At 47.5% G+C, this 27,174-nt stretch overlaps 1 protein-coding gene across 1 annotated transcript in view; it reads right to left on the bottom strand.

Moving 5' to 3' along the window:
• Positions 1 to 27,174, bottom strand: part of CRABP2 (cellular retinoic acid binding protein 2) — a 174,590-nt gene that overhangs the window by 63,652 nt on the left and 83,764 nt on the right. Inside the window, exon 2 of the mRNA XM_063947074.1 lies at positions 7,202 to 7,329. The gene's annotated coding sequence lies outside the window, so the exon portion shown is untranslated. The remainder of the gene's footprint in view (positions 1 to 7,201; positions 7,330 to 27,174) is intronic.

Here is a 27,174-nt window from a genome sequence, read left to right as displayed (position 1 = left end):
TGAGTCACTTCTCATTTCTTTTGATTCCGCTTGAGAAACTGGAGAAAATAAAAAAGCGCCCAAGTTTCTCACAGGGGCTGCCACGCACAGCGCAGCAGGGCACCGGGGCAGCCCTTGGAATTGGATCACAAGTGGCATGCGGTAGGCCTCGTCTCTTGGGGAACAGTGCTTTGGTGTGCAGCCAAATTCATTTGGGGATGTAAGTAAATGGACCAGCGGTGTGTGGCTTGGTAGATTTGGTCGGTGGTCTATTGTCCTAATTTCATGTTCCTGGAATGTTGGAATATAGCGTGCCAAATTGTGGGCGAGGGAGGGGATTGGCTGGTGTGTGGGCATAATAGGACATGATCTGTATGGATTGGGTATGTGGCCTAAATCTCCCTGATGTCTGGTGTCTCTCCCGGATGAACAGGAAGGTGGGCAAGTTTCCAGGAGGCCTCCAGCGGCCCAATTCATGAGTGAAGAGGATGCTCCAGATGGCTTGGTGAAATTGCACTCCTTAACCCCTTGCCTGCCATGGTCCCACGAGTTGCATTTCTTTCCCTGGCATTCTCTCATCTGATGTGTCAGATGGGCCCGATGGCAGCTGCCGTAAGCCCACCCAGCCAGGCCCTCAGGTGCTGCGGCAAAGAGGCAACACCCCACCTGCGACTGCAGAAAGATAGTCTTCCTGCAGCCCCAGCTTAGAGCGTGAAACTGTGGCTCCCACGACTACAGGCGCTGCCTGGTGGTGGGTGACATAGGCATCTGCCCACCAGCCTTGGCTGAATGTACTGCAGCAGAAACTAAAAATGCTACTTAAACGTTTGGTACCTGTGCCTCGTACCTCACTGATGTCACCTCTTCCTACTCACTGTAGGTGGTCATGTGACAGCTACTGGTCCCAGCACACACTGAATGCGCCACACATAGTACCAGATTCAGGTCCTGACGTGACGCCTTGTGTTACTGTATCTCTGACGATTCCAGCTGCGATAGCGGCTCCGTCCACATCTGGCCAGGCCTATTGAAGCTGATGTTTAATATGGCACGCCAAATCTCTGACATAGTTCCCAGCAAACCGTTCCTGTTTGAAGTTACATTTTTCCCATTAAAGTGATAATTTCTTGGACTTAACACAACAGACATCTCAGTTATCTTGGCCATAAACAGCTCCAAGAACCTTGATTTCTTTGCTTTGAATTCACAACATATCCATTAACAAGCAGTCTCTTCTCATCACAAGCTGCTGGAACGCATGCCAAGACCACCACCTCTGACAGAGAACTGTGGGGGCATGCTGGCATCTTTTATTATTTTTCTCTTTACTTTTTATTGCTAGGCACTGCAATTTTGCTCCTTTACGGAGAGTGGTTTTACCGCCTGTGACCAGATCCTGCCACCAGCCCTGGAGGCGCTTTGCTGTTTTGTGTGTCACAGCTCCGGACAGCAAAACGTAGCATAAAGACATGGCATACGTACCAAACATTAATATCACAGCACAGACTGGGTAGGCCGGATAACCAGGCCAAGGATAGGGAAACTCACTAAAGCTAGCCGGAGTCATGGGTAGGAATTGATTCAGTGCCCTAGTGATCCTGAACACAACACATTGGCGAGGGGACAGAGCCACAGGCGCTGAAGGGGATGAGACAATGGTGACGTGGAAGAACATGTTAAGGGAAAAGGATACACAAGAACATTGAGCTGCTCTACACTATAATTAGTGCAGTGATACTTTATTGCTTGGTGGAAAGGATATACAGTTGGAGCGGGAGCAGGGAAAGATACATGGTGGAGTGCTGCGGGGTGGCAAACGCACAAGGGGTGTTTCAAAATGCTTGATTTTAGAATGAGAGTGGCCAGCCCATAATTAGCAATTAAGGGCCCCATACACTAGAACAATAATACCCGATTTCAGCCCAATTCAGGAATTCGGCACGATATATCGGCTAAAATCGGGCATTTTAGAGGTGTTCCCGAACCGATCCGATCCGCGTTCCCGTGAGCATCGGATCCTCCAGATGGAATGTGCTGCACATTTATTCTGGTCCGGCCTGGGGGCATGGCTTGGGATCGCCACGATATATCGTATGCAAATGGGCAGCATCCGATGTATCTTGGCCGATCCTGCCCCCCGGGAGGCTGCCAGGGTGATCGCCTGCGACCACCTCCGACATGAGATGGTTCTAGTGTATGGGGCCCTTTAGCGAGCGACAGTATGCACTGTATGTAATACATCAGACATACGCAGTGGCAGTGGGGACAGCAGTTTCTACCTGCCTCTCAGCCTGCAGCCAGACAGTGAATGGCTGACAGCATGCTAATAGGCGGATGTCTGGAACTATCCACCAGTCAGAGCTATTCACTTTTTGAAGCATGTGTAGGTACTTTGTGGGACTGTAGGAGTGGTAAGCTATGATTTATTTATTCCCGTGAATGAGTGTGTTGGGGCCCCACTACATTGATTTGCCCAGGGCCAACAACGCTGTAATATGGCCCTGTGGAAGAGAGGGAATGAAGTTAAAGTTGCCTGAATGAAATGATAGCTGCAGCTGTTAAGATGCGTGGTGCGGGACAGGAAAGGTGAAGCAGGGTGGTGCCCCATTTACCAAGAATCCTGCACAAGGATAGCGGGACATATCCAGAGATGGATGCAGTAAGCACCGCTGCTGTGTCCAGGGCCGGATCTAGGGTGGGGGGGAAGGGGGACCACCCCCCTAACACAGTCATAGCCACGCCCACTTTTTTAGCAGAAGAGAGCTCTCCGGGGAGAGCCTACGGCAGAACGATGTGCTGCAGCTTATACCACAGCAGCACAGAGGAGCCAGGAGAGCAAAGTTTACAGAGCATTTGCCCCTCACTTGCTGGTGTGTGGGTACTAGGGCTAATAAATACAATTACCCCATAGCACAGTCACATGTACATAGAACAATCACAAAGCTCTATCTCAGTCTCACTCAAAAAGTTCAGTCAGAATTGAGAGAGGAGGAGTTAGGATTGCAGATGGGAGGAGTTGGGACTGTAGAGGGAGGAGTCAAGATTAAACAGTAAACCGCCCCCCCTAAAGAAAAGTCTAGATCCGTCCCTGGCTGTGTCTTTGTATGCAGCCGCTGTGTGAAAATATGTAAAGGCGGCAGGAGGCGTCTGTAATAGAAGGTCACCCACTGCCGGCTTTTGTAATCCGCTGCGACGCAGCCTCTGCGAGACCATAGATCATCTGAGTAAGCCTCAGGATGGTCATGTGACTCACGCTCCAGGGTCAGTGAAGCTGCCTCCAAGGAGACAGTCACTGGCCTCGGCAATGTTAGGCCCAGTGTACAAACGGTTTTGCACAAACCTGAGACATATGGATCTTCAGTGAAATATGGGGTCATAATTTCATATCAGTATAATACTTCCTTTCTGATCATATAGACAGCACGTATATCCCTGGTGGGATCTAATACTTACTAACCACACCGGTGGGGTGAACTTAGGAACTTATACTAAGTTTAAAACAAACATTTCTGTGACAATGAAGAAGAATTCCAGGAACACATGGGTCCAATCTGTACATATGAAACACATTCCGATCCCTGGCCTGATAAGGCTATGTAATATTATTCCTCAGCCCGCGCTCCCACAAGTCCCACCAAAGCCATATTGTTAATGTGACATATCCTGTGGAATTCTCTTGTGAAAGGATTAACATGAAGCAACAGATTATTCCCACCTGACACCTCCTGAACACCCCTCACTCGGCAGAGGACACAAAGCCCACTCCAGACTGGAGCCTGGTCACACAAAGCGATTATTATAGCTCAGGCTTACACGCAGCGGCTGTAAAACATGTACAGGCAGCGCGCCTCTCATTCCTGGCTCTCCCATACGCCTCAATCTCGCCTCAGTCTTTCCACTAGGAGATAAATCAGCGCTGCCTCAGCGTTCTGAGGGAAGATTTCATGCCGAGATAAATAGGGAAGCTAGAGAGAGGGTGGTCTGGCAAGTAAGGTGTTCCAGTGTTGAAACATGAAAGAAAACGAAGCGGAGAAGTGGACTTGCTATAGTAGCACGCAGCTATAATTATGTGCAAGCGTCGGGGCCTATTCTACACGTATGGTGGCAATAAATGCTTTTTTTTATTATCGCGGTGCTTATTACAATTTACCTATTTAATATACGTGCATCTGACACGACCACTTTGAACATCTTCAGATGCTCGAACAACACTTGCACCAAGGGCCAGGTTAACAAAAGGGAGGATGGAGCTACCGCCCCAGGCCTCCACATAGAAATAGGCCCATCACCATGGCAGCATGACGATGAGCAGCTGCCTAGCTGGCCACCCGGTCGTCCATAAATCATAAGTGTTAAAATTGTTTTTCTAGTTTTCTCACAAAATTATAATTTTTTTTCTAGTTTTATGCAACCAGGGAGACATTGGGGCTGATTGTGTAGAGGCGTACACACCCACATGGTTTTGGCCATGCCCACATGTCACTGGCCACACCTACACAGCACCACTCACAGCTTCTCCCCTTCTCCGTATAGGCCCTTGAATATTTTTAGCCCCAGGCCCTTAATTCGACTCTTTGTTGCATTCTTCAAGAAACAACACCATAGGGCTGCCCTGATCCATCAAACAAAACAGGGGACAATGTAGAGGTCCTAGTTCTCTGCCAACCAATTACATGACTTCCAGTTCCACCAAACCTCCGTATCTTCGTGCAACCTTACAACGACAAAGATTACTTTGGGTTACATTCCACCACCTATTTACCAAGGTTTTGTAAACGCTTGAGCCCTTTATACCTAATGCTTTCATTTGAATAGCTGTGCTTCTCCCCATTACGGCCACAGTGCCTGTCTTTGTCCATACTGATTGCAAAAGCTTTGGCTCCAAGCCTGTGTCTCTTAATGCCTCCATAAGGAACCATTGCTAATGTCTCTAATCCCATGGAACCAGGCGTGTGAACTAAGCATAGCTCATCAGACCTCTTATTCAGGGTAACCTTACAAGTCACCCTCCAGCTGAAGTCGGCTGCTTGCTCAAGGGTGTTCGTATGCTCAAACAAGTCTCCAGCAAATGCTAATAAAACACTATTTTGATCCATATTAGCTTGTAATTGGTGCTACAATCCTGCTCTAATGCCATGTCAATTATCGTCAGGCTCTGCTGATATAGTGGTTCCTTTTTATTGACTTGGGCCCCCAGGTCCTTGCCTAACCCTTCTTCCACCACCTAAATGTAAAGTTTGGCCCTATTCGTTTCTTCACCTTGACATAAAGTGATGTGGAGAGCATTAGCCTAGACACCTTCACTGCAAAGCAAACCTCCATAGATTCAGGACAGCTGCCCGGTGTTATGTTTCTGTAAGTCCTCTACACCGCTGGAACCAGCAACCAGTGGATGAGCTCCTCTACAATGGTATCTCAAGCTACAGGAGGTGCCCACTCTGTCTCTGTTCACTGTAGAGTCTAGCTTAGTATCAACATTACCACTAGATGAGATATCAGTCTATCTGCAGTTACCCACTGCTTGTATATATCACAACACAAAGTGCTTTAGATGCTTCATCATCTGCAGACACATGGAATACTCATTGGTAATGGCATGTACCACACTCCGATTGTCAAAACACTTCTGCCCAGATCTCGGCACGAGCTACTATTGGAAATAATGCCGAAAAAGGTGATGTCCCACATCCTTGTATACAGTTCTCCACCCAGGTAGGTTCTGCACACCACAGAACCTTCTGCATCTTCTGACTTGACCTCTGCTCTTGCACTAATAATACCATTCTTTTCTCGGCCTGTGCCCCCCCCCGTAGTTTCTGACTTCACACCACAACCTACCTCACCCACTGCCAGCCGGCCAGAGTCCAGCCCAGGAGCGGGGTTCAAATGCCAGCATCGAGTAAGACTGTTACTTATGACGGCGCAGAAGGCTTCATTAGCCCTCACTGCACCGCACAATAATCCCAGCGCTTCCTCCTCCACTTCCTTTACCACCATGCTAGGTGCAGTCACACTCAGCCTCAGCTTTGAGAAGGCGGCCCGTGTGATTGTGACAGGGCTGCCCTGCAGATGTCTTATGCTGCTTGTTGGAGATCCAGCTGGCTGCTTCTAATCAAAGATGGGCAGTTCCTGTCCTGCAGTCTGAGTCTCAGTGCAGTGCCCAAAACAAGGTATGCTGCCCCTGCCACCACCAGCTAAACACTATAATAATTATATTGTGCTGGGGAGGTGCCTTCCAGGCTCCCATAACTAATGGAACAGGTGACCAGCATTTCAAGGCCCAATCATCCTTTTCATCAGGGTGAAACATTGGCAATAAACCAGGATGCGCTCCTACAGTCAATCATTACCTGATGGCGTATTCTGTGAGGCCACACCCCCTGTGATACCGCACCCCTTATCTGGGAGCACGCGTGCCTTAGGTGCATGTAAATATAACTATTACCGTTCCCCTATCATGGTGCCCTCCCTTCATTTTCTTCTGGATCCTCCCCTGTCCACATTCAACTTGCTCTGAATGTCTTTCCTGACAATATGGATCCCCCTAGGCAGGGCCGAAACTAGGATTTTTGTCACCCCTGTCAAGGCAGTAATTTGCCCCTTTCGCCTGCAGCGGCAGGCTCCTCACACACACCACATGACGTCACACGTGCAGTGCAGGTAGGGAAAGAAAAAAACACGTTATTGTGCCGACTGATCCCAGTCCCTCTATGCCCTACGTGACTCTTTTTGCTGTGGGTCACCAGGAACATTCTGGTTGCAGAGAATGGAACAATGACTAATAAATTATGTGGTGCACTGATGCTGGTCATTTCTGTTGCCCCAAATTTGTATAGAACGTCTATTACGGAGAAAGTGCATTGGTATTATTTCTAAAAGGAACAATGGGTAAGGATGAGGGCCGATCAGAGGTGGACGCCCACTGCTGCGTTCAAAGGATACAGCATCGGGAAAAAATGCACGACGCCACCATTTTCTGTAACCTTCCACGGCGCCATCCCCAAACACCAGCAGTGCTGCGGCTTAAGAGGCACTGCGACCCACGTTGCAGGAGCAGTGAGACACGAGCAGTGAGGCTTCTGCACATGTACAGATCGGGGTTATGGCGCTATGGGAAGGGGGAAGACCCCCTAAGTACACGATGTGACGAGGTGGTTGTGCAGCTTTAAGCTGAGGCTTGCTCACTTCTTACTAGACTGGCAGTATGATTCATGTCTTTCACCTTTTATTTATCTCTGTTCATTTCCTCCCTCCGTGGATGTCAGATCCTGTCTACTGCTCCCCAGAGCTGCCTCCCTGTCTCTCTGCCTCCAGTTGGTTCTCATTGTAACTGCATTCCTTCTGCGCTGCCTAATGAAGGTACAATACAAGCAGAAGTGGTTTTCAGTTACACAAAGTTAGCAGACCCCATTAAATTAATTGTAGACATCTTGTTGCCTGTGGGACTCAAACTTTTACATTTTTTTATTTGATTTTTTTACATTTTAACCTTATAAAGCACATTTTTCTGATAAGCAGGATCTGGGGAACATTTTTTTCAATGTGCAAACAAGCCGATGCTTTATATAACTACAAGAGACCAGAGACGGAGAGCGAGGCTGTATTACTAGAACAGCATTCTAGGTTTGAGAAACGTCATGTTAGCATTGTTGGAGGTCCATTACAACAGAGACCCCGTATTGTGACTATCGAGTTGATCGCTAGCTGCATTCGGTCGCTGTGCAGCGATGAGGGGAAAAAAAAGGTACTTCTGCGTATGCGGTATAATGCGCACGCGCGAAGTACTAATACAACGAACGATGTAGTTTCACACAAGGTCTAGCGAAGCTGGTCAGTCGCACTGCTGGCCGCAGAGTTATTGACATGAAGTGGGCGTCACTGACACCTCTACACGCTACACTACATTACTGACTGCTCTACACGCTACACTACATTACTGACTGCTCTACACTACATCACTGACCCCTCTACACGCTACACTACATTACTGACTGCTCTACACTACATCACTGACACCTCTACACGCTACACTACATTACTGACTGCTCTACACTACATCACTAACCCCTCTACACGCTACACTACATTACTGACTGCTCTACACTACATCACTAACCCCTCTACACGCTACATTACTGACTGCTCTACACTACATCACTGACACCTCTACACGCTACACTACATTACTGACTGCTCTACACTACATCACTAACCCCTCTACACGCTACATTACTGACTGCTCTACACTACATCACTGACACCTCTACACGCTACACTACATTACTGACTGCTCTACACCCTACTACACTACTGACCCCTCTATACCCTACACTACATTACTGACTGCTCTACACTACATCACTAACCCCTCTACACGCTACACACTACATTACTGACTGCTCTACACTACATCACTGACACCTCTACACGCTACATTACTGACTGCTCTACACTACATCACTGACACCTCTACACGCTACATTACTGACTGCTCTACACTACATCACTGACACCTCTACACGCTACACTATATTACTGACTGCTCTACACTAGAGATGAGCGGGTTCGGTTTCTCTGAATCCGAACCCGCCAGAACTTCATGTTTTTTTTCACGGGTCCGAGCGACTCGGATCTTCCCGCCTTGCTCGGTTAACCCGAGCGCGCCCGAACGTCATCATGACGCTGTCGGATTCTCGCGAGACTCGGATTCTATATAAGGAGCCGCGCGTCGCCGCCATTTTCACACGTGCATTGAGATTGATAGGGAGAGGACGTGGCTGGCGTCCTCTCTGTTTAGAATTAGAATAGATTAGAGAGACACTTGATTTACTAATTTTGGGGAGCATTAGGAGTACTCAGTAGTGTACAGTGCAGAGTTTTGCCGATAGTGACCAGTGACCACCACTTTTATTTATAATCCGTTCTCTGCCTGAAAAAAGCGATACACAGCACACAGTGACTCAGTCACATACCATATCTGTGTGCACTGCTCAGGCTCAGGCCAGTGTGCTGCATCATCTATTATCTATATATAATATTATATATATCTGTCTGACTGCTCAGCTCACACAGCTTATAATTGTGGGGGAGACTGGGGAGCACTACTGCAGTGCCAGTTATAGGTTATAGCAGGAGCCAGGAGTACATAATATAATCCATTCTCTGCCTGAAAAAAGCGATACACAGCACACAGTGACTCAGTCACATACCATATCTGTGTGCACTGCTCAGGCTCAGGCCAGTGTGCTGCATCATCTATTATCTATATATAATATTATATATATCTATCTGACTGCTCAGCTCACACAGCTTATAATTGTGGGGGAGACTGGGGAGCACTACTGCAGTGCCAGTTATAGGTTATAGCAGGAGCCAGGAGTACATAATATATTATATAGTGAGTGACCACCAGACACACAGTGCAGTTTATTTAATATATCCGTTCTCTGCCTGAAAAAAGCGATACACACAGTGACTCAGTCAGTCACATACCATATCTGTGTGCACTGCTCAGGCTCAGGCCAGTGTGCTGCATCATCTATATATATTATATATCTGTCTGACTGCTCAGCTCACACAGCTTATAATTGTGGGGGAGACTGGGGAGCACTACTGCAGTGCCAGTTATAGGTTATAGCAGGAGCCAGGAGTACATAATATTATATTAAAATTAAACAGTGCACACTTTTGCTGCAGGAGTGCCACTGCCAGTGTGACTAGTGACCAGTGACCTGACCACCAGTATATAATATTAGTAGTATACTATCTCTTTATCAACCAGTCTATATTAGCAGCAGACACAGTACAGTGCGGTAGTTCACGGCTGTGGCTACCTCTGTGTCGGCACTCGGCAGCCCGTCCATAATTGTATATACCACCTAACCGTGGTTTTTTTTTCTTTCTTTATACATACATACTAGTTACGAGTATACTATCTCTTTATCAACCAGTCTATATATTAGCAGCAGACACAGTACAGTGCGGTAGTTCACGGCTGTGGCTACCTCTGTGTCGGCACTCGGCAGCCCGTCCATAATTGTATATACCACCTAACCGTGGTTTTTTTTTCTTTCTTTATACATACATACTAGTTACGAGTATACTATCTCTTTATCAACCAGTCTATATATTAGCAGCAGACACAGTACAGTGCGGTAGTTCACGGCTGTGGCTACCTCTGTGTCGGCACTCGGCAGCCCGTCCATAATTGTATATACCACCTAACCGTGGTTTTTTTTTCTTTCTTTATACATACATACATACTAGTTACGAGTATACTATCTCTTTATCAACCAGTCTATATATTAGCAGCAGACACAGTACAGTGCGGTAGTTCACGGCTGTGGCTACCTCTGTGTCGGCACTCGGCAGCCCGTCCATAATTGTATATACCACCTAACCGTGGTTTTTTTTTCTTTCTTTATACATACATACTAGTTACGAGTATACTATCTCTTTATCAACCAGTCTATATATTAGCAGCAGACACAGTACAGTGCGGTAGTTCACGGCTGTGGCTACCTCTGTGTCGGCACTCGGCAGCCCGTCCATAATTGTATATACCACCTAACCGTGGTTTTTTTTTCTTTCTTTATACATACATACTAGTTACGAGTATACTATCTCTTTATCAACCAGTCTATATATTAGCAGCAGACACAGTACAGTGCGGTAGTTCACGGCTGTGGCTACCTCTGTGTCGGCACTCGGCAGCCCGTCCATAATTGTATATACCACCTAACCGTGGTTTTTTTTTTCTTTCTTTATACATACATACTAGTTACGAGTATACTATCTCTTTATCAACCAGTCTATATATTAGCAGCAGACACAGTACAGTAGTTCACGGCTGTGGCTACCTCTGTGTCGGCACTCGGCAGCCCGTCCATAATTGTATATACCACCTAACCGTGGTTTTTTTTTCTTTCTTTATACATACATACTAGTTACGAGTATACTATCTCTTTATCAACCAGTCTATATATTAGCAGCAGACACAGTACAGTGCGGTAGTTCACGGCTGTGGCTACCTCTGTGTCGGCACTCGGCAGCCCGTCCATAATTGTATATACCACCTAACCGTGGTTTTTTTTTCTTTCTTTATACATACATACTAGTTACGAGTATACTATCTCTTTATCAACCAGTCTATATATTAGCAGCAGACACAGTACAGTGCGGTAGTTCACGGCTGTGGCTACCTCTGTGTCGGCACTCGGCAGCCCGTCCATAATTGTATATACCACCTAACCGTGGTTTTTTTTTCTTTCTTTATACATACATACTAGTTACGAGTATACTATCTCTTTATCAACCAGTCTATATATTAGCAGCAGACACAGTACAGTGCGGTAGTTCACGGCTGTGGCTACCTCTGTGTCGGCACTCGGCAGCCCGTCCATAATTGTATATACCACCTAACCGTGGTTTTTTTTTCTTTCTTTATACATACATACTAGTTACGAGTATACTATCTCTTTATCAACCAGTCTATATATTAGCAGCAGACACAGTACAGTGCGGTAGTTCACGGCTGTGGCTACCTCTGTGTCGGCACTCGGCAGCCCGTCCATAATTGTATACTAGTATCCAATCCATCCATCTCCATTGTTTACCTGAGGTGCCTTTTAGTTGTGCCTATTAAAATATGGAGAACAAAAATGTTGAGGTTCCAAAATTAGGGAAAGATCAAGATCCACTTCCACCTCGTGCTGAAGCTGCTGCCACTAGTCATGGCCGAGACGATGAAATGCCAGCAACGTCGTCTGCCAAGGCCGATGCCCAATGGCATAGTACAGAGCATGTCAAAACCAAAACACCAAATATCAGTAAAAAAAGGACTCCAAAACCTAAAATAAAATTGTCGGAGGAGAAGCGTAAACTTGCCAATATGCCATTTACCACACGGAGTGGCAAGGAACGGCTGAGGCCCTGGCCTATGTTCATGGCTAGTGGTTCAGCTTCACATGAGGATGGAAGCACTCAGCCTCTCGCTAGAAAACTGAAAAGACTCAAGCTGGCAAAAGCACCGCAAAGAACTGTGCGTTCTTTGAAATCCCAAATCCACAAGGAGAGTCCAATTGTGTCGGTTGCGATGCCTGACCTTCCCAACACTGGACGTGAAGAGCATGCGCCTTCCACCATTTGCACGCCCCCTGCAAGTGCTGGAAGGAGCACCCGCAGTCCAGTTCCTGATAGTCAGATTGAAGATGTCAGTGTTGAAGTACACCAGGATGAGGAGGATATGGGTGTTGCTGGCGCTGGGGAGGAAATTGACCAGGAGGATTCTGATGGTGAGGTGGTTTGTTTAAGTCAGGCACCCGGGGAGACACCTGTTGTCCGTGGGAGGAATATGGCCGTTGACATGCCAGGTGAAAATACCAAAAAAATCAGCTCTTCGGTGTGGAGGTATTTCACCAGAAATGCGGACAACAGGTGTCAAGCCGTGTGTTCCCTTTGTCAAGCTGTAATAAGTAGGGGTAAGGACGTTAACCACCTCGGAACATCCTCCCTTATACGTCACCTGCAGCGCATTCATAATAAGTCAGTGACAAGTTCAAAAACTTTGGGTGACAGCGGAAGCAGTCCACTGACCAGTAAATCCCTTCCTCTTGTAACCAAGCTCACGCAAACCACCCCACCAACTCCCTCAGTGTCAATTTCCTCCTTCCCCAGGAATGCCAATAGTCCTGCAGGCCATGTCACTGGCAATTCTGACGAGTCCTCTCCTGCCTGGGATTCCTCCGATGCATCCTTGCGTGTAACGCCTACTGCTGCTGGCGCTGCTGTTGTTGCCGCTGGGAGTCGATGGTCATCCCAGAGGGGAAGTCGTAAGCCCACTTGTACTACTTCCAGTAAGCAATTGACTGTTCAACAGTCCTTTGCGAGGAAGATGAAATATCACAGCAGTCATCCTACTGCAAAGCGGATAACTGAGTCCTTGACAACTATGTTGGTGTTAGACGTGCGTCCGGTATCCGCCGTTAGTTCACAGGGAACTAGACAATTTATTGAGGCAGTGTGCCCCCGTTACCAAATACCATCTAGGTTCCACTTCTCTAGGCAGGCGATACCGAGAATGTACACGGACGTCAGAAAAAGACTCACCAGTGTCCTAAAAAATGCAGTTGTACCCAATGTCCACTTAACCACGGACATGTGGACAAGTGGAGCAGGGCAGGGTCAGGACTATATGACTGTGACAGCCCACTGGGTAGATGTATGGACTCCCGCCGCAAGAACAGCAGCGGCGGCACCAGTAGCAGCATCTCGCAAACGCCAACTCTTTCCTAGGCAGGCTACGCTTTGTATCACCGCTTTCCAGAATACGCACACAGCTGAAAACCTCTTACGGCAACTGAGGAAGATCATCGCGGAATGGCTTACCCCAATTGGACTCTCCTGTGGATTTGTGGCATCGGACAACGCCAGCAATATTGTGTGTGCATTAAATATGGGCAAATTCCAGCACGTCCCATGTTTTGCACATACCTTGAATTTGGTGGTGCAGAATTTTTTAAAAAACGACAGGGGCGTGCAAGAGATGCTGTCGGTGGCCAGAAAAATTGCGGGACACTTTCGGCGTACAGGCACCACGTACAGAAGACTGGAGCACCACCAAAAACTACTGAACCTGCCCTGCCATCATCTGAAGCAAGAAGTGGTAACGAGGTGGAATTCAACCCTCTATATGCTTCAGAGGTTGGAGGAGCAGCAAAAGGCCATTCAAGCCTATACAATTGAGCACGATATAGTAGGTGGAATGCACCTGTCTCAAGTGCAGTGGAGAATGATTTCAACGTTGTGCAAGGTTCTGATGCCCTTTGAACTTGCCACACGTGAAGTCAGTTCAGACACTGCCAGCCTGAGTCAGGTCATTCCCCTCATCAGGCTTTTGCAGAAGAAGCTGGAGGCATTGAAGAAGGAGCTAAAAGGGAGCGATTCCGCTAGGCATGTGGGACTTGTGGATGCAGCCCTTAATTCGCTTAACAAGGATTCACGGGTGGTCAATCTGTTGAAATCAGAGCACTACATTTTGGCCACCGTGCTCGATCCTAGATTTAAAGCCTACCTTGGATCTCTCTTTCCGGCAGACACAGGTCTGCTGGGGTTGAAAGACCTGCTGGTGACAAAATTGTCAAGTCAAGCGGAACGCGACCTGTCAACATCTCCTCCTTCACATTCTCCCGCAACTGGGGGTGCGAGGAAAAGGCTCAGAATTCCGAGCCCACCCGCTGGCGGTGATGCAGGGCAGTCTGGAGCGACTGCTGATGCTGACATCTGGTCCGGACTGAAGGACCTGACAACGATTACGGACATGTCGTCTACTGTCACTGCATATGATTCTCTCAACATTGATAGAATGGTGGAGGATTATATGAGTGACCGCATCCAAGTAGGCACGTCACACAGTCCGTACTTATACTGGCAGGAAAAAGAGGCAATTTGGAGGCCCTTGCACAAACTGGCTTTATTCTACCTAAGTTGCCCTCCCACAAGTGTGTACTCCGAAAGAGTGTTTAGTGCCGCCGCTCACCTTGTCAGCAATCGGCGTACGAGGTTACATCCAGAAAATGTGGAGAAGATGATGTTCATTAAAATGAATTATAATAAATTCCTCCGCGGAGACATTGACCAGCAGCAATTGCCTCCACAAAGTACACAGGGAGCTGAGATGGTGGATTCCAGTGGGGACGAATTGATAATCTGTGAGGAGGGGGATGTACACGGTGATATATCGGAGGGTGAAGATGAGGTGGACATCTTGCCTCTGTAGAGCCAGTTTGTGCAAGGAGAGATTAATTGCTTCTTTTTTGGGGGGGGTCCAAACCAACCCGTCATATCAGTCACAGTCGTGTGGCAGACCCTGTCACTGAAATGATGGGTTGGTTAAAGTGTGCATGTCCTGTTTTGTTTATACAACATAAGGGTGGGTGGGAGGGCCCAAGGACAATTCCATCTTGCACCTCTTTTTTCTTTTCTTTTTCTTTGCATCATGTGCTGATTGGGGAGGGTTTTTTGGAAGGGACATCCTGCGTGACACTGCAGTGCCACTCCTAGATGGGCCCGGTGTTTGTGTCGGCCACTAGGGTCGCTAATCTTACTCACACAGTCAGCTACCTCATTGCGCCTCTTTTTTTTCTTTGCGTCATGTGCTGTTTGGGGAGGGTTTTTTGGAAGGGACATCCTGCGTGACACTGCAGTGCCACTCCTAGATGGGCCCGGTGTTTGTGTCGGCCACTAGGGTCGCTAATCTTACTCACACAGTCAGCTACCTCATTGCGCCTCTTTTTTTCTTTGCGTCATGTGCTGTTTGGGGAGGGTTTTTTGGAAGGGACATCCTGCGTGACACTGCAGTGCCACTCCTAGATGTGCCCGGTGTTTGTGTCGGCCACTAGGGTCGCTAATCTTACTCACACAGCTACCTCATTGCGCCTCTTTTTTTCTTTGCGTCATGTGCTGTTTGGGGAGGGTTTTTTGGAAGGGCCATCCTGCGTGACACTGCAGTGCCACTCCTAGATGGGCCCGGTGTTTGTGTCGGCCACTAGGGTCGCTAATCTTACTCACACAGCTACCTCATTGCGCCTCTTTTTTTCTTTGCGTCATGTGCTGTTTGGGGAGGGTTTTTTGGAAGGGACATCCTGCGTGACACTGCAGTGCCACTCCTAGATGGGCCCGGTGTTTGTGTCGGCCACTAGGGTCGCTTATCTTACTCACACAGCGACCTCGGTGCAAATTTTAGGACTAAAAATAATATTGTGAGGTGTGAGGTATTCAGAATAGACTGAAAATGAGTGTAAATTATGGTTTTTGAGGTTAATAATACTTTGGGATCAAAATGACCCCCAAATTCTATGATTTAAGCTGTTTTTTAGTGTTTTTGGAAAAAAACACCCGAATCCAAAACACACCCGAATCCGACAAAAAAAATTCGGTGAGGTTTTGCCAAAACGCGTTCGAACCCAAAACACGGCCGCGGAACCGAACCCAAAACCAAAACCCGAAAAATTTCAGGCACTCATCTCTACTCTACACTACATCACTAACCCCTCTACACGCTACACTACATTACTGACTGCTCTACACTACATCACTGACACCTCTACACGCTACACTACATTACTGACTGCTCTACACTACATCACTAACCCCTCTACACGCTACATTACTGACTGCTCTACACTACATCACTGACACCTCTACACGCTACACTACATTACTGACTGCTCTACACTACATCACTAACCCCTCTACACGCTACACTACATTACTGACTGCTCTACACTACATCACTGACACCTCTACACCCTACACTAAGTTACTGACTGCTCTACACCCTACTACACTACTGACCCCTCTATACTGTACATTACTGACCCCTCTATATCCTACGCTACTGATCCCTCTATATCCTACACTACAGCTGCCACTAGTACTGTCCATCAAAAACATTGATAAATTATAGCGATAGTGTGCTCCAAAGCAGGTATTATAGTAAAGTACCACCTCTGCAGGGGATCACTGCATCCATCATGTAACCCCACCAACACCCACCCCCAATTATATCCCAGACCTCACGAAAACATTCAGACATGGTGGAATTTGTGGCTGTAAAGCAGAGGCACAACAAGCTCCAGCATTCCTGGACTTGTGTGGTGCCACTATGTTACTATCGCAATGCTTACATAGGAACAGTACATCACACAATGGGCCTAATTCAGACCTGATCGTAGCTGTGCTAAATTTATACGATCAGTTTCACAGACATGCGGGGGGACGCCCAGCACAGGTCTAGTCCGCCCCGCATGTCTGGCTCTGTCCGCCCCGCATGTCTGGCTCTTACACTGAAGTCAGAATGCGGCGGTGGTTGATGGAAACACGCTAGATGCCGAGGTGTGGGGCTCCTCTCCCTCCCTTTACTCTGCTCCTCCCAGAGTGCCGAGTCAGTGCCTGACAGAGGTCAGACATGAGGTTCTCACTTGGGAGACTGAGCAGCACTAAAGCCGTGGTCTCTGCTACTACTGATCGAAGCGGGCAGCTGGAGCTGCAAACAGGAAAAGGCGTAGGCTGCCTTGAAAATGACTAGCACAACCGCAACACTGCAGGTAGAAAACAGATCCCCCGTCCCAGCACCGACCGTGAGCCAATTGCAGCTCACGGACCGGCAACTAATCAAGGCGGCCACTTGGATTGGCTGTGGGTCCTTGAGATGCGATTGCCTTACGGCTCCAAATTTAAAATGATGCACCTGACTGATGGTCCACGATCTGCTGCGGGGACCCATCTCTATCCGGACCGGGACACAAGTCCCCGCAGTCCCCCTTTGATGGCAGCCCTGGTGGTGGGGTTGGGTCATAAAAAATTAGACATCCATAGCGGAATTAAGTATAAAAGAATTCTCTCCATGGCAAGAATGATAGAGAGGCAAGAATGATAGAGAGGCAAGAATGATAGAGAGGAAGTCCACGCAGCACCTCTAAGGCTGAGTGTGGAATGAGGCAAATATTTCTGACCTTGAAATAGGCTGATTAGGGATCTTCAGCCTAAGCCTTTGAACTTGAAAGCGTTTTATGGGTCAGCGTGGAGGCTGCACAGATATGAAGCACCTATGAAACCACCTGCAACGGGGAAGCTTCAGGAAAATACTAGGGATGAGCGGGTTCGGTTCCTCGGAATCCGAACCCGCCCGAACTTCAGTTTTTTTTACACGGGGCCGAGCGACTCGGATCTTCCCGCCTTGCTCGGTTAACCCGAGCGCGCCCGAACGTCATCATCCCGCTGTCGGATTCTCGCGAGGCTCGGATTCTATCGCGAGACTCGGATTCTATATAAGGAGCCGCGCGTCGCCGCCATTTTCACACGTGCATTGAGATTCATAGGGAGAGGACGTGGCTGGCGTCCTCTCCGTTTATAGAGAAGAGAGTGAGACAGTAGAGAGAGACACAGTAGTAATTTTGGGGAGCATTAGGAGGAGTACTAGTAGTTACTTGCTGAAGTGATAGATAGTCTGACTGTATTATCTGACTTGTGGGGGAGACACTGACAGTGGGGAGCAGTTAGAGTCTGAGAGCAGGACTCAGGAGTACATATAACGTACAGTGCACACTTTTGCTGCCAGAGTGCCACACTGCCATTGTGACCACACTGACCACCAGTATAATATATATTGTGATTGTCTGCTTAGGAGTACTACTTGCAAGTTGCTGATAGTGTGACCAGTGACCTGACCACCAGTTTAATAATCACCACCAGTGAGTTTAATATATATATATATATATATATATATATATATATAAAATTGTATATAATATATATATATATATATATAATATTGTATACCACCTACCCGTGTTTTTTTTTTTTCTTTCTTTATACATACTACTATAGTAGCTTACTGTAGCAGTCTGCGGTGCTGCTGAGCTGACAGTGTCCAGCAGGTCCGTCATCAGTCATTACATAATAAATATATATACCTGTCCGGCTGCAGTACTAGTGATATATATATATATATATATATTGATTTCATCTCATTATCATCCAGTCTATATTAGCAGCAGACACAGTACGGTAGTCCACGGCTGTAGCTACCTCTGTGTCGGCAGTCGCTGGTCCATCCATAATTGTATACCACCTACCCGTGTTTTTTTTTTTTCTTTCTTCTTTATACATACTACTATAGTAGCTTACTGTAGCAGTCTGCGGTGCTGCTGAGCTGACAGTGTCCAGCAGGTCCGTCATCAGTCATTACATAATAAATATATATACCTGTCCGGCTGCAGTACTAGTGATATTATATATATATATATATATATATATATATTGATTTCATCTCATTATCATCCAGTCTATATTAGCAGCAGACACAGTACGGTAGTCCACGGCTGTAGCTACCTCTGTGTCGGCAGCCGCTCGTCCATCCGTAATTGTATACCACCTACCCGTGGTTTTTTTTTTTTTCTTTATACATACTACTATAGTAGCTTACTGTAGCAGTCTGCGGTGCTGCTGAGCTGACAGTGTCCAGCAGGTCCGTCATCAGTCATTACATAATAAATATATCTACCTGTCCGGCTGCAGTACTAGTGTTATTATATATATATATATATATATATATATTTTGATTTCATCTCATTATCATCCAGTCTATATTAGCAGCAGACACAGTACGGTAGTCCACGGCTGTAGCTACCTCTGTGTCTTTTAGTTGTGCCTATTAAAATATGGAGAACAAAAATGTTGAGGTTCCAAAATTAGGGAAAGATCAAGATCCACTTCCACCTCGTGCTGAAGCTGCTGCCACTAGTCATGGCCGAGACGATGAAATGCCAGCAACGTCGTCTGCCAAGGCCGATGCCCAATGTCATAGTACAGAGCATGTAAAATCCAAAACACCAAATATCAGTAAAAAAAGGACTCCAAAATCTAAAATAAAATTGTCGGAGGAGAAGCGTAAACTTGCCAATATGCCATTTACCACACGGAGTGGCAAGGAACGGCTGAGGCCCTGGCCTATGTTCATGGCTAGTGGTTCAGCTTCACATGAGGATGGAAGCACTCAGCCTCTCGCTAGAAAGCTGAAAAGACTCAAGCTGGCAAAAGCACCGCAAAGAACTGTGCGTTCTTCGAAATCCCAAATCCACAAGGAGAGTCCAATTGTGTCGGTTGCGATGCCTGACCTTCCCAACACTGGACGTGAAGAGCATGCGCCTTCCACCATTTGTACGCCCCCTGCAAGTGCTGGAAGGAGCACCCGCAGTCCAGTTCCTGATAGTCAGATTGAAGATGTCAGTGTTGAAGTACACCAGGATGAGGAGGATATGGGTGTTGCTGGCGCTGGGGAGGAAATTGACAAGGAGGATTCTGATGGTGAGGTGGTTTGTTTAAGTCAGGCACCCGGGGAGACACCTGTTGTCCGTGGGAGGAATCAGGCCGTTGACATGCCTGGTGAAAATACCAAAAAAATCAGCTCTTCGGTGTGGAAGTATTTCACCAGAAATGCGGACAACATTTGTCAAGCCGTGTGTTGCCTTTGTCAAGCTGTAATAAGTAGGGGTAAGGACGTTAACCACCTCGGAACATCCTCCCTTATACGTCACCTGCAGCGCATTCATAATAAGTCAGTGACAAGTTCAAAAACTTTGGGCGACAGCGGAAGCAGTCCACTGACCAGTAAATCCCTTCCTCTTGTAACCAAGCTCACGCAAACCACCCCACCAACTCCCTCAGTGTCAATTTCCTCCTTCCCCAGGAATGCCAATAGTCCTGCAGGCCATGTCACTGGCAATTCTGACGAGTCCTCTCCTGCCTGGGATTCCTCCGATGCATCCTTGCGTGTAACGCCTACTGCTGCTGGCGCTGCTGTTGTTGCTGCTGGGAGTCGATGGTCATCCCAGAGGGGAAGTCATAAGCCCACTTGTACTACTTCCACCAAGCAATTGACTGTCCAACAGTCCTTTGCGAGGAAGATGAAATATCACAGCAGTCATTCTGTTGCAAAGCGGATAACTGAGGCCTTGACAACTATGTTGGTGTTAGACGTGCGTCCGGTATCCGCCGTTAGTTCACAGGGAACTAGACAATTTCTTGAGGTAGTGTGCCCCCGTTACCAAATACCATCTAGGTTCCACTTCTCTAGGCAGGCGATACCGAGAATGTACACGGACGTCAGAAAAAGACTCACCAGTGTCCTAAAAAATGCAGTTGTACCCAATGTCCACTTAACTGTGGACAAGTGGAGCAGGGCAGGGTCAGGACTATATGACTGTGACAGCCCACTGGGTAGATGTATGGACTCCCGCCGCAAGAACAGCAGCGGCGGCACCAGTAGCAGCATCTCGCAAACGCCAACTCTTTCCTAGGCAGGCTACGCTTTGTATCACCGGTTTCCAGAATACGCACACAGCTGACAACCTCTTACGGCAACTGAGGAAGATCATCGCGGAATGGCTTACCCCAATTGGACTCTCCTGTGGATTTGTGGCATCGGACAACGCCAGCAATATTGTGTGTGCATTAAATATGGGCAAATTCCAGCACGTCCCATGTTTTGCACATACCTTGAATTTGGTGGTGCAGAATTTTTTAAAAAACGACAGGGGCGTGCAAGAGATGCTGTCGATGGCCAGAAGAATTGCGGGACACTTTCGGCGTACAGGCACCACGTACAGAAGACTGGAGCACCACCAAAAATGCCTGAACCTGCCCTGCCATCATCTGAAGCAAGAAGTGGTAACGAGGTGGAATTCAACCCTCTATATGCTTCAGAGGTTGGAGGAGCAGCAAAAGGCCATTCAAGCCTATACAATTGAGCACGATATAGGAGGTGGAATGTACCTGTCTCAAGCGCAGTGGAGAATGATTTCAACATTGTGCAAGGTTCTGCAACCTTTTGAACTTGCCACACGTGAAGTCAGTTCAGACACTGCCAGCCTGAGTCAGGTCATTCCCCTCATCAGGCTTTTGCAGAAGAAGCTGGAGGCATTGAAGGAGGAGCTAAAAGGGAGCGATTCCGCTAGGCATGTGGGACTTGTGGATGGAGCCCTTAATTCGCTTAACAAGGATTCACGGGTGGTCAATCTGTTGAAATCAGAGCACTACATTTTGGCCACCGTGCTCGATCCTAGATTTAAAACCTACCTTGGATCTCTCTTTCCGGCAGACACAAGTCTGCTGGGGTTCAAAGACCTGCTGGTGACAAAATTGTCAAGTCAAGCGGAACGCGACCTGTCAACATCTCCTCCTTCACATTCTCCCGCAACTGGGGGTGCGAGGAAAAGGCTCAGAATTCCGAGCCCACCCGCTGGCGGTGATGCAGGGCAGTCTGGAGCGACTGCTGATGCTGACATCTGGTCCGGACTGAAGGACCTGACAACGATTACGGACATGTCGTCTACTGTCACTGCATATGATTCTCTCACCATTGAAAGAATGGTGGAGGATTATATGAGTGACCGCATCCAAGTAGGCACATCAGACAGTCCGTACTTATACTGGCAGGAAAAAGAGGCAATTTGGAGGCCCTTGCACAAACTGGCTTTATTCTACCTAAGTTGCCCTCCCACAAGTGTGTACTCCGAAAGAGTGTTTAGTGCCGCCGTTCACCTTGTCAGCAATCTGCGTACGAGGTTACTTCCAGAAAATGTGGAGAAGATGATGTTCATTAAAATGAATTATAATCAATTCCTCCGTGGAGACATTGACCAGCAGCAATTGCCTCCACAAAGTACACAGGGAGCTGAGATGGTGGATTCCAGTGGGGACGAATTGATAATCTGTGAGGAGCGGGATGTACACGGTGATATATCGGAGGATGATGATGAGGTGGACATCTTGCCTCTGTAGAGCCAGTTTGTGCAAGGAGAGATTAATTGCTTCTTTTTCGGTGGGGGTCCAAACCAACCCGTCATTTCAGTCACAGTCGTGTGGCAGACCCTGTCACTGAAATGATGGGTTGGTTAAAGTGTGCATGTCCTGTTTATACAACATAAGGGTGGGTGGGAGGGCCTAAGGACAATTCCATCTTGCACCTCTTTTTTCTTTCATTTTTCTTTGCGTCATGTGCTGTTTGGGGAGTGTTTTTTGGAAGGGCCATCCTGCGTGACACTGCAGTGCCACTCCTAGATGGGCCAGGTGTTTGTGTCGGCCACTAGGGTCGCTTAGCTTACTCACACAGCTACCTCATTGCGCCTCTTTTTTTCTTCTTTGCGTCATGTGCTGTTTGGGGAGTGTTTTTTGGAAGGGCCATCCTGCGTGACACTGCAGTGCCACTCCTAGATGGGCCAGGTGTTTGTGTCGGCCACTAGGGTCGCTTATCTTACTCACACAGCTACCTCATTGCGCCTCTTTTTTTCTTCTTTGCGTCATGTGCTGTTTGGGGAGTGTTTTTTGGAAGGGCCATCCTGCGTGACACTGCAGTGCCACTCCTAGATGGGCCAGGTGTTTGTGTCGGCCACTAGGGTCGCTTAGCTTACTCACACAGCTACCTCATTGCGCCTCTTTTTTTCTTCTTTGCGTCATGTGCTGTTTGGGGAGTGTTTTTTGGAAGGGGCATCCTGCGTGACACTGCAGTGCCACTCCTAGATGGGCCAGGTGTTTGTGTCGGCCACTAGGGTCGCTTAGCTTAGTCATCCAGCGACCTCGGTGCAAATTTTAGGACTAAAAATAATATTGTGAGGTGTGAGGTATTCAGAATAGACTGAAAATGAGTGGAAATTATGGTTTTTGAGGTTAATAATACTTTGGGATCAAAATGACCCCCAAATTCTATGATTTAAGCTGTTTTTTAGGGTTTTTTTAAAAAAACACCCGAATCCAAAACACACCCGAATCCGACAAAAAAAATTCGGTGAGGTTTTGCCAAAACGCGGTCGAACCCAAAACACGGCCGCGGAACCGAACCCAAAACCCCAAAAATTTCAAGTGCACATCCCTAGAAAATACAGCTACTTCACTAGGATTCTAATAGTTTATCCGATCGCACGGCCGTTTGCAAGGGGATTGACAGAAAGAGGCCGTTTGTGGGTGGCAACTGACCGTTTATTGGGAGTGTCTGGAAAAATGCAGGCGTTCCCACGCGGTTTCAGGGAGGGTGTGTGACGTCAGCTCCGGCCCCGATCAGCCCGTTCTCATACGCAATGTAGGAGTAAGTCCTGGGCTGCGCGCACACTGGATTTTTGCAGCTCGGCGTACACATAGAATCGCACACTTGCACGGCGAACTTACACTCCCCCTGGAGGCAGCGACTATCTGATCGCAGGGCAGCCCAGCTATCAGGTCTGAATCACCCGCTGTGTACCCACCATTAGGTGAGGATTCGGCTGCGGGAGGGGTGGGTTAAGGGTAGGGTTAAAAATACTTACCGTGATCCTTCAGGTTTTGAACCATTGGGATGAATGGTCGGCATTTTGACGGTCAGGACAGTGAGTGCAGGGATTTGATACAACCCAAAAATGAAAAGCAAAGTACTATTTTTTTTCTTCAATATAGATAGTTTTTTGTGATTCACGGTCATACACAAAGTAAGGCTTTTTTTAAGCGACAAAACACGATATCAAGAGACGCACAAGTGCATGTGAAATAAGTCATCTAAACGCCAGTCTGCGCAGCGCACTTTGGAAACCATCGCCATGGGAACGCATTTATTTTGGGCATAAATGTCATGCTTGTCCAGTAGACCTCCAAAACAGCTCTCACTCCTCACAGAAGATTAGTAATGCTCCTTTCATCCACAGCAGATTTACGAAGGTCTAGAGGTTGCACGCAGCTGGGTGCCTTGTGCTTGGACGAGCTAATGAGGTGCCAATGACAATACGGATTCCATGGCCAGGCGGAGTGCGGAGAGGCAGCCTCCCTGCTGCAGAGTGCATGTTACATCTCCTCACTCGTGCCTCACATCTCGCCCCCCGGCTATTGTTCTCATTGAGCCCATCTCTAACCTCCAAACATAGCTGTGTTGTTACAGAGCTGCAAAGGACATGTGAATATTATCACCTCATTCCTTCGGCCCATGGTGCGGCAGATTATCTATATTTCTATATTAAAGGGACACTAGAATAGAAATGATTTGGTGAAACTCTCCCTGCCAAATCATGCAAAGACTTCTCTCTGCCTAAGAGATTAGAGGGCTGATGCGGAGCCACGCAGAGCCCAATGTTCTGGACTGCGTGGTGCGTAGCTGAGCGCATGTAACATTTCCGCCTGCATCTGAACGGTCGTTCACATGTGGGGGAGTTTCGGGAGGGAATGAGGAAATTGTGGCCTATGGTGAGTTGGGCTGAGATCGGTTGTCAGATCGCTTGCGCTAAATTACGCACTGATTATACTGACGGCTGTGGAACCACAAGTGATGTGCATGGAGACCCGTGTATTGGTTCTATTTCATAATCGTGTTTTGTTTTGGCAAGTATTTTGGTTTGGGTAAAAAAAAAAAAATAATATATATATATATATATATATATATATATATATATATATATATATATATATATTTATTAATAAAAATCTATAATCATTTATAAATACAGCTAAAGTCAGTACAATAAAAATTTAAAATCCCAATTCCAAAAAGTAGGAAGATCTAGACCGGGTTTTGCTTACGTTCGGATCCATGACATTCCGGTGGATTCAGAATACTGGGGAACCAAACCGCACATCTGTATAGCCGCGTTTATTTCCGTACATACAATGTAGGTATAAGTACGACCATCCTTATAGCATGCAGCTCTGAACCAGCTCCTATAGCATTGGGTTGGGGGGTAACCTGCATTAACCCTGTGGTACCCTGCATCCTGCTATCTGGCGGTTAGTAAACCAATAAACCTGGATAGGTTATCTGCCGTGCAGACTGACCTCCACTGCACACCGCCGCCTATCACCTCACCATGACAACACACCATGTGTAAAGTGTTAGTTCATCAGCAATGTCACAATGCCGACTCTAGAGCTGGCTCCTAGACCAATGTCTTTCTGGTGTTAAATTTAAAAAAAAATGTTTTGGAAGAAATACATGTGGTCATTGTACTGCCAGCCGGAGGTACCACATATACAATCTCCGGAAAGTTCTTGCTCACTTTAATTACGGCCCTCTCTAGTAATGTGTGTATGTATGTACGCTCTATCAGTTCATCACCCCGGCTGCCATTTCCACCCAAAACCCCATAACAATACATCTGTTTTGAAATTACTTCCTGGGCCTTGATTAAACGCCAGGCGCCCTGAGGTCGACGTGCCTGAGAGCATAAGTGCACAGCGGCACGTAATGGTGTCTGGCTCTTGAGTGCCTTCGTACTGTGGCACGCTAAATCATTCTTGGGTCCGTTCCCATGTTTCCTGATTTTGCCAACGAGCGCGCTGTCCGGGCTCTTTTTCAGAAACAAGGCGATAAGAGGGTAGTTTGTCTGCAAACCTGCTGTGACCTTACCGTGACTCACTAAGAAAACACAGCTCTTTCCTCACTAACCTAATGTTCTTCACAGAAATTCTGTGTGGGCCCTGGGAAGGCCCAGAGGTCACGGCACCTTTTATGTACGCAGAAAAGGGGCCGCTAATTTCCCCACACTGACGATATTAGGCCGATAGCTCAATTGTTAGCCCCACAAAATGCCTTTTGTTTTGTGATAAAATTCTGAAAATTTTCAATATGGCTCCTAAAGGTCCATGGGGACATATGCATCAATGCTTGGTGAGAGATAGAGTGGAGAAAGATAAAGTACCAGCCAAACAACTATGGCCCTCATTCCGAGTTGATCGCTCGCTACCGTTTTTTGCAGCGCAGCGTTCAGATTACTACTTTGCATGCGTATGCGCCGGCGTCGTACGGGTACAAACAGCACCGTTGCTGTGCAATGCTTCTAGCGACGAATCCATTCGCACAGCCGATTGCAAGGAGATTGACAGGAAGAGGGCGTTTATGGGTGTCAACTGACCGTTTTCTGGGAGTATTAGGGAAAACGAAGGCGTGTCCAGGCGTTTGCAGGGCGGGTGTCTGACGTCAATTCCGGGACCGGACAGGCTGAAGTGATTGCAAGGGCTGAGTAAGTCCTTGGCTACTCAGAAACTGCAAAAAACTTTTTCGTCCCGCTCGGCTGCACACGCGTTCGCACACGTGCACAGCCAAAATACACTACCCCGTGGGCGGCGACTATCTGATCGCTGCTCTGCAAAAAATAGCTAGCGAGCGATCAACTCGGAATGAGGGCCTAAATGTCATGTTACATGCTGAGTTTAAAAAAAATGAAAGTAGGGAGCTGATTGGCTGGTACTTTACCTCCGTCCACCTTATCTCTCTCCAAGGATTAATACAAACACAGCCTGAAAAGTGATAGTTATGAGTGGATTGGTTGGTACTCTTGCTCTCGTTCCAAGTGTTGATACATATGCCCCCCATGTGTGAGGTTTCTATATATATATATATATATATATATATATATATATATATTCAATAAGAGTCGGATCCATTCCGACATGCATTTGTATCTGACAACCCCTATTCAAAGCAGACTGTCAAATTTGGCCGGTGTCCGTGCGGCTGTCAGCAGCTCTCCGTGTGTGAGAACACAGGGAGCTGCTGGAGGGAGCCGCACATCACACCCCGTACCGCGCTGCAGGGAGAGAGGTGCCTGGCTGGGGGCGCCCGTGAAGGTTCCTCTCACCCCCGCTCCCCGTAGCCCGCTGCATCACTCCCCTATTCCACCGATC

Source organism: Pseudophryne corroboree, chromosome 12 (assembly GCF_028390025.1).
Source record: "Pseudophryne corroboree isolate aPseCor3 chromosome 12, aPseCor3.hap2, whole genome shotgun sequence".
NCBI lineage: Eukaryota > Metazoa > Chordata > Amphibia > Anura > Myobatrachidae > Pseudophryne > Pseudophryne corroboree.
This window is presented reverse-complemented; position numbering and strand designations above follow the sequence as displayed.